The following is a 6948-nucleotide window of genomic DNA, read 5'->3' as shown; positions in this document are numbered from 1 at the left end:
TTTCTTCACTTTGGTTCCTGGCTATTGTCAACAAACTTCACTCGGTGCCGCTTCACTTCCCGCACTCGGCATAACTCGGTGTAAATTGGCCATACAAGCATGATATAAACATGACACATAAATACATATTACGTCCCATGAAACACCGCTTTTAGCTCTTGAAATAGCACTTTATCAACCGTCACACCATGTACAAAACCCGTCTTATCACCCATGTCATAATCGTCTCATATTTTTCGAATTATATGCAAACATAATTTTGGATAAATTTTATGAAGACCCTTGTCATAATCATCTTATAATTTTCATGTCTTACAATTGCAAACATAATATTTGACTTATTCAGTACTTGACAACGGCGTAATATACTTGACAACGGTGTAATATTAAATTATCAAATACCAAGTACTTGAATTTTATAAAACAAAATTTATTAAACATGTTGAACTAATAAAACCCAAGAATATTATACTCCGTATCATCATAATGCATTTAAGATGTGTAAACAAATCATATTATTACTCTATTTTCTCATTTAGTTCGACTATTGCCATTTTTTTTTTTTGCGAAACAATAATTGATAAATAAGATTAAATGGAAAAAATAAAGTAATGTAACTGTATTATTAATAATAAAATATTTGTAGTAAATGTTATTTTCTGAAATGATATTTTTCATGCTAAATAAATATATGAAAATTACCATGATAAAATAAATTTGAATCACCTATAATGTTACACTAATGTAAAATGACGACTGCCATTATCAAAAAATAAAAAAATAAATAAAAAAAAAATCAGCTAAGGAATCGAGTCAAGGACCTCCTGCTATTTATTGTTTTCCAATAACTTCCCCCGAACCAATACATCAATGTGAGTTTTACTACACGTCAATTATTTTCATTTTTTCCTTACTATGTCCAGAAGCACAAAATCTCATTGAAGACTGGCACTATCCGTCACAAGCTGAAGACGGATAGTGCCCCTCTCACAAGATGCAAGTGGCAATATGCATGGGTGCTCCATTTTCCCTCCCACTTGCCAACCCACTTGCTTTATTGTGAGAGGTCTTCAGCTTGTGACGGATATTGTCCGTCACAAGCAAGACGCTTTGGTCCAGAAGAGGCCCCTAACGGACTTGGGCCCCGATGCTGCGGGCTCATGGCCGCCCCTACTCTGAAGGTACCTCTATCTTTTTTATATTCTATAATGTTTCTTTAAACTCCCTACTTTGACCTCCTTCAATTATCCTTTCACTAGTTAGGGTGAGATTATCTGTCAGACTCTTCCAAGTCTTAAGACTCTGTCACATCAGCTTTTCAGTAACTTTTATTATTTCTTTATTGTTCAGACCATCTCAGACTCACCTCAGTCTTTATACATTATCCGTCAGACTCACCTTAGACTTTACTTTATTTTTTTAACAAAGGAAATGACACATGTTGGCCACCGATTGAATAATTTTTCTTTAAGGTGAGGTCAAAACTCACCCAAATTCTTAAGTTGAGCCTTGGATTTCTAAGACTCAACTTAAGACTTTATTAAGACTTTGTCAAGACTAAGGTAGATTATTGGTAGTTTTGAGTGAGTCTTGTCTCAAGACTTACCAATCTTATCTCAAGACTACCAATAATCTTACCCCTTATCTATTCAACAACCATCTTTTAACCTCGAATCCTACCGTACTTGCTTTTAAGATTATACCACCTAATTTTATGAAAACCTTCGCAAATTGCCTTTAACCAATCATAAAATCAAAAAATCTCATTATAGACGGTATATATATGTCTATAACTAAAGACAGGCTAAATATAATTCCACATTATTCCTAATAGGACAAGCAACAAGTGGGGTGGTGGGGCAAAAAATATCACCAATTTCAAGCTATTTGACCCGTTTATAGCTATAAACAAATATATCCATCTATAGCAAGACTGACTGCCATAAATTACCATGAATACCTCTCCCATGAAACATAAAAGAAAGATTCTTGGATACACCGGGTGTACCACGTCATCGTACACCCTAACCAATAAGATCATTAGAACTACTCAAACTCTCCATAAATATCGAAGCAAAATCTATGTGAAATATAATTAAAGGTTTATCATTGGTTAAGATGTACGATAGTCTTGTACACCCGGTGTACCCAAGAATTTTTCAACATAAAATGCTACAAAATGCTTTATTGGTTTTTGGTATAACTGACTAAATAATTTAATGGGCTAATAAATACTCCCTCCATTTCAATGATATGTTTACTCTTTTATTATTTCCTCCTTATAAAATAGAAGAAGTGTAAACATATCACTGGAGAGAGTATATGAATTTGTGAATGTGTTACAGTGTTATTGAGTAGGTCGGACAAATGAGTGGTGTATATCTCTAACTCTATTTTCTAGAACTAAAATATAAATTTACTTAGAAATGTATTATTTTAATTATATTAGTCTAGTGGTTACGGACACGACTTTTTGTTGAAGATCACGAGTTTAGTAATTCTATTGAACAATTTTTATCTGTTATTTTATCATTTGTTTTATGTATATTTTGCCTAATCTATTTAGAATGAAGTCTATTTTTCATCGTCTTAATTTTAATGTACCGCATTACCGAAATCATAGAAACATCTCTTATTATATGGAGTATGAGATAATCTATATGATAACGTCCAATTGGGATCCTCCCTGTATATTCCTCTCTTAATTTTCTTCCATTTTTTTTGGTGATCTTGCTTTTGTTCCGAAATGATCTAACGATCCGCTCAATGAAGAGGTTATCGAGGATGCATAATGAATTAAATATTGCTTTATTAGAGAAAATTGAAGAAAATAGAGAAAAAGGAATTAGTGATGATTTATACTCTGATAATTACTATGCTTAAGATCTTACAATTTCGGTCCGTATTCTTTCCATTTCCTCAAAAGAAATGGACCTCCATTTCTTTTAAACGGTCCGGATCAAATCTTGTGATATGATGTTTTGATGGTTGTAATCGTTCCAAAATAATAATGTTTTAATGAATGGATAGAGAAAATATATTAAAATATGTGTATTAGAGATGAAATAGAGAGAAAGAAATAGAGATTATCCAAAATAATACAGTTTATCAATGTTTTTGGTAATGATTGTGAATTTTGTGTACAGATTTGGTGTCCTTTAATTAGAAAACCATTCTTATGAGAGTATGTTTCAAATCATTTTACAAATCCTGCCTATTAATGACTCAGTTAGTCTTGTTGAAGACGGGTCGAAGCAAGTGACGGGTAATGCCACTTACAAAACGGATAGGGGGATAAGGTGGGAGCACCCCCATGTGCTTCCCTCTCTCCTCTATTTGGGTCATTTGTGAGAAGAAATGGTATCTGTCACTCCAAAGTGACGGATACGTGCCGTCTTCAATGAGATTTTGTGTTAATGACTTTACTAAATACAAATTATACAGAGTGTTCTACAAATGTTTGAAACTCTCCCTCACGGCGAGGCTTTGTAAAATCAACCCCATCCAATTGGCCTAATCCGAAAAGGCGGGCTTGAAACCTGAAATTGACCTTTGCTACAACTGTAACACCCTCACTTATCAAGGGGCCTTAGTAAGACCTTCCCCAATAAGTAAGGGCGCTACCATCTCGGTTGCCCGAGGTAAGTATATCAAATAAACCATAAAAGAACAATTAATAATCTCTGCAAAACTTACAGCGGAAAAAAGGGAAAAGAACTAAACTATGACATTATAAGAAATTACAACTGGTAGAACTACCAACGACTAAAGCCAACTCTATCTCATGCGACCTCTCCAACCCAGCAGCTATAACGAGACATCGACCATAGCAACCTGAAAAGTTTCACTGCTCACCATTTGCGGACAATATCAAATGGATCACCGCAGACACATACAAAGAGAAGAAATACAATAAACACACCACACGAGTCGGTAACAGGACGTAAGAGCAGTAAAATAAAGTAAGTTAATATAACAACACAACTTAAACCAACAATGCCAAACTTCACCACTTCAATCACAAACTATCCAATGGTTCCCATCGCAATAGGTAACCAACACCGCCGGTGGGAGACCGCATCCTTGCCACCTAATCCCCGCTCATCGCAACGAGCGAACCCAGATCATTATTGTGTACATCCCCTAGTGATGGGAGCCACAAGTGGCGAACATGGGGGTGAAGACCATCTCCCGACAATGGCTTCACATTCCAATACCAGTAACAACAACAACAACACCATCATCACCATCTCGATACTGTAACTGAAGCAACTCATCAAAGTACCCACAAGAAGGATAATCACATAACACAATTAGACAACAACCTTGAACTGAAACTGAGTATGGAAATCCTACCTTCTCGTTAGCCATAGAAATGCATTAACCATATCATGCCAAGCAAGAATCCACATCATACCCTACAAACAACAATCATTCTCTATCACTATGCTATTTAGGATTGACTAAACGATAAACAAATATCAACAAACTCACCTCGAATAACAAACAGATGCCAACGACCCGACTCGATGACTCAAGCATAAATCATCTCTCTTGCCGGATTAGTGTTTAAGGTTAACTCAAGATTGGGTTGTGAGGGATCAGAGAATTGGGAGAGAGGGAAAATTAGGTTTAAAAATGATGAAATGTATTGTCAAAATGAATTTAAGTCACAACTTCCATGTTATATAATAACAAGCTGTCAGAAAGCGTACTCGGTCGAGTATGGAACATACTTGGCCGAGTACCCTGTACTCGGTCGAGCACTAACGTTACTCGGTCGAGTGACCCTTCCTAGGCCGAGTATGCAGAAAATAATGTGATATAACCCATCTTCCATCTCTACTAAAGGTCTCTCAAGGTCAAAGGGTCAGTCAACGGGTCCCTAACAGGGCGAGAATTACAGTCTTCCCCTTAAAAAGGAACTTCGTCCCCGAAGTTTGTCTCACACGCCAACCATAACGCGACAAGGCAACATGAAAGGTCACGCACTACTATGCAATCATCAAATAATGCCAACGTATATACTACACACTCATTACACCGTCACCAAAGTAACTGCTCACTGCAACATGTATACTACCCCAGAGTCACCTAGACATTATCATAACAGCCATGAAATCAATGTTTGCCAAATATAAAATTAACGTTTGCCCAATCAACTACATTACTACCATGCTCTTATCTAAACCGATTAGAAAACAGAGTTGGTAAGATTAAATAACAACAATTTAAAGAAGTTTTGCCGCGATGTTATCAACCTCTCTTAAAAGTAACTTCGTCCCCGAATTTCACTCCCAACTGTAACAAAGAAAGTATAAACGTTGGAACACCACAATTAAGCAAAATCAATTATCACATCTCCTGTCAAATATAACCACACACGAAATTGACCCAATGCAACTATGCTTAAGGATTAAATAGGGTTAACATAACATCGAATCATCGATGCATGTAATGAAGTATAATAATTTGAACACACAAAATAGTATCATACTGCTACCATGGTTCTATTCACCCCAACTCACATCCCACATCCGTATCAAATTCCAAATATGTTGTTGGGTCATCATAATACTGTCACGATAACACCACATCACCCATGCCTTGGGGCCACATAAATCACACCACGAAAAATAACTACTCAACTCCAATGAAACTATATATGTAACCGACGAACGGAACCACGAAATTAAACTACGAATACCACCCAGAGAACTCGGTTGAGTAATAGAGGGCACTCGGCCGAGTACCCGATACTCTGTCGAGTAGTCAATACTCGGTCGAGTACTCCAAAGACAGAATGCCTTTTCTACCGATCATCACTTATAGAACTCAGTATTCATCTGCAACATAAAGCCTAACCATCTAACAACATTGAAAATCAGGTTCCAAGCACAACATAATCTATGAAAAAAGTAAAGTCTTGGCCTTATGGCCAGATTACACACACCCAAAATAAATTCAATGTCGAAAAAGTCAAACCGAAACCGCAACAAGTGCCAAAACTAAAACAAGTAATAATAAAAACAAGGCTCAAGGCTCCATGCCCCCCATCATCATCCATGTCATGACCACCACCTGCACCCGATGTCCCAACTCCCTAATATGCCTCAGCAGCGGCGTCACCACCAATTTATCTCCCCTCCTCATCTAGCTGGTTACCGTAGTTGGCTGCCTACAGCTCTGTAATGTAATCATACTCGTAGGTAGTCAGGTTCCTCCATGTAGCTCTGTTGACCCTGTAGCTATCGAACACCTCACTATCATCTCCCACTCCTCTCCACCATAACGGCTGAGCAAGGTCGGTCCCCACGTTCTGGAGGTGCGCCATCTTGTGCATGTTCCTCCACACCAAAGGGTGGATATCCTCTCGGTGAGCTCGTTAACCTGCATCCTAGGGTTATGAACCTGGGGATAGGACGAGTACTGGTACGGGTAGAAGCTCTGCAAAGTATAAGGGGCCTCGGTGGCCACCTCTCCAGTCACCCTTACTCATCGGGTCTCACGAGGCGTCGGGACAACCTTCTGCCAACTAAAAGCTATAATCGGCTTAGGCAAGTCCTCAAGGATATCGAGGGAGATAAGATAGAACTATGGCTGAGGCTCGGGTTCCCCTACTCCCTCGGGCCCCCGACCATACTCCCCCAAGAAATTGAGAGGAAATTTGTCCTACATCTGGAAATATAGAGCTTGTGATATGTTTATAAAAGATTCTATCCAACACTTATTAACAAAGTCTTTTACTTTTGGACTTAAGTGAGGACAAATAATGGGTCCAAAGGTACACATCTCATCTTATTTGGATTGTGTTACGACGATAATGAGTTGGGTTGTTAACAACACCCAAATAAGAGTCATTTGACCCCTATAAATGACTCCACGTGAAATAACCTAATTGGCTTACCCGAAAAGAAACCAACCAACAAACTCATAATTGTTCCGTAA

Source organism: Silene latifolia, chromosome 2 (genome assembly GCF_048544455.1).
Source record: "Silene latifolia isolate original U9 population chromosome 2, ASM4854445v1, whole genome shotgun sequence".
Lineage (NCBI taxonomy): Eukaryota > Viridiplantae > Streptophyta > Magnoliopsida > Caryophyllales > Caryophyllaceae > Silene > Silene latifolia.
The sequence above is the reverse complement of the archived record's forward strand: the minus strand, read 5'-3'. Positions refer to the sequence as shown.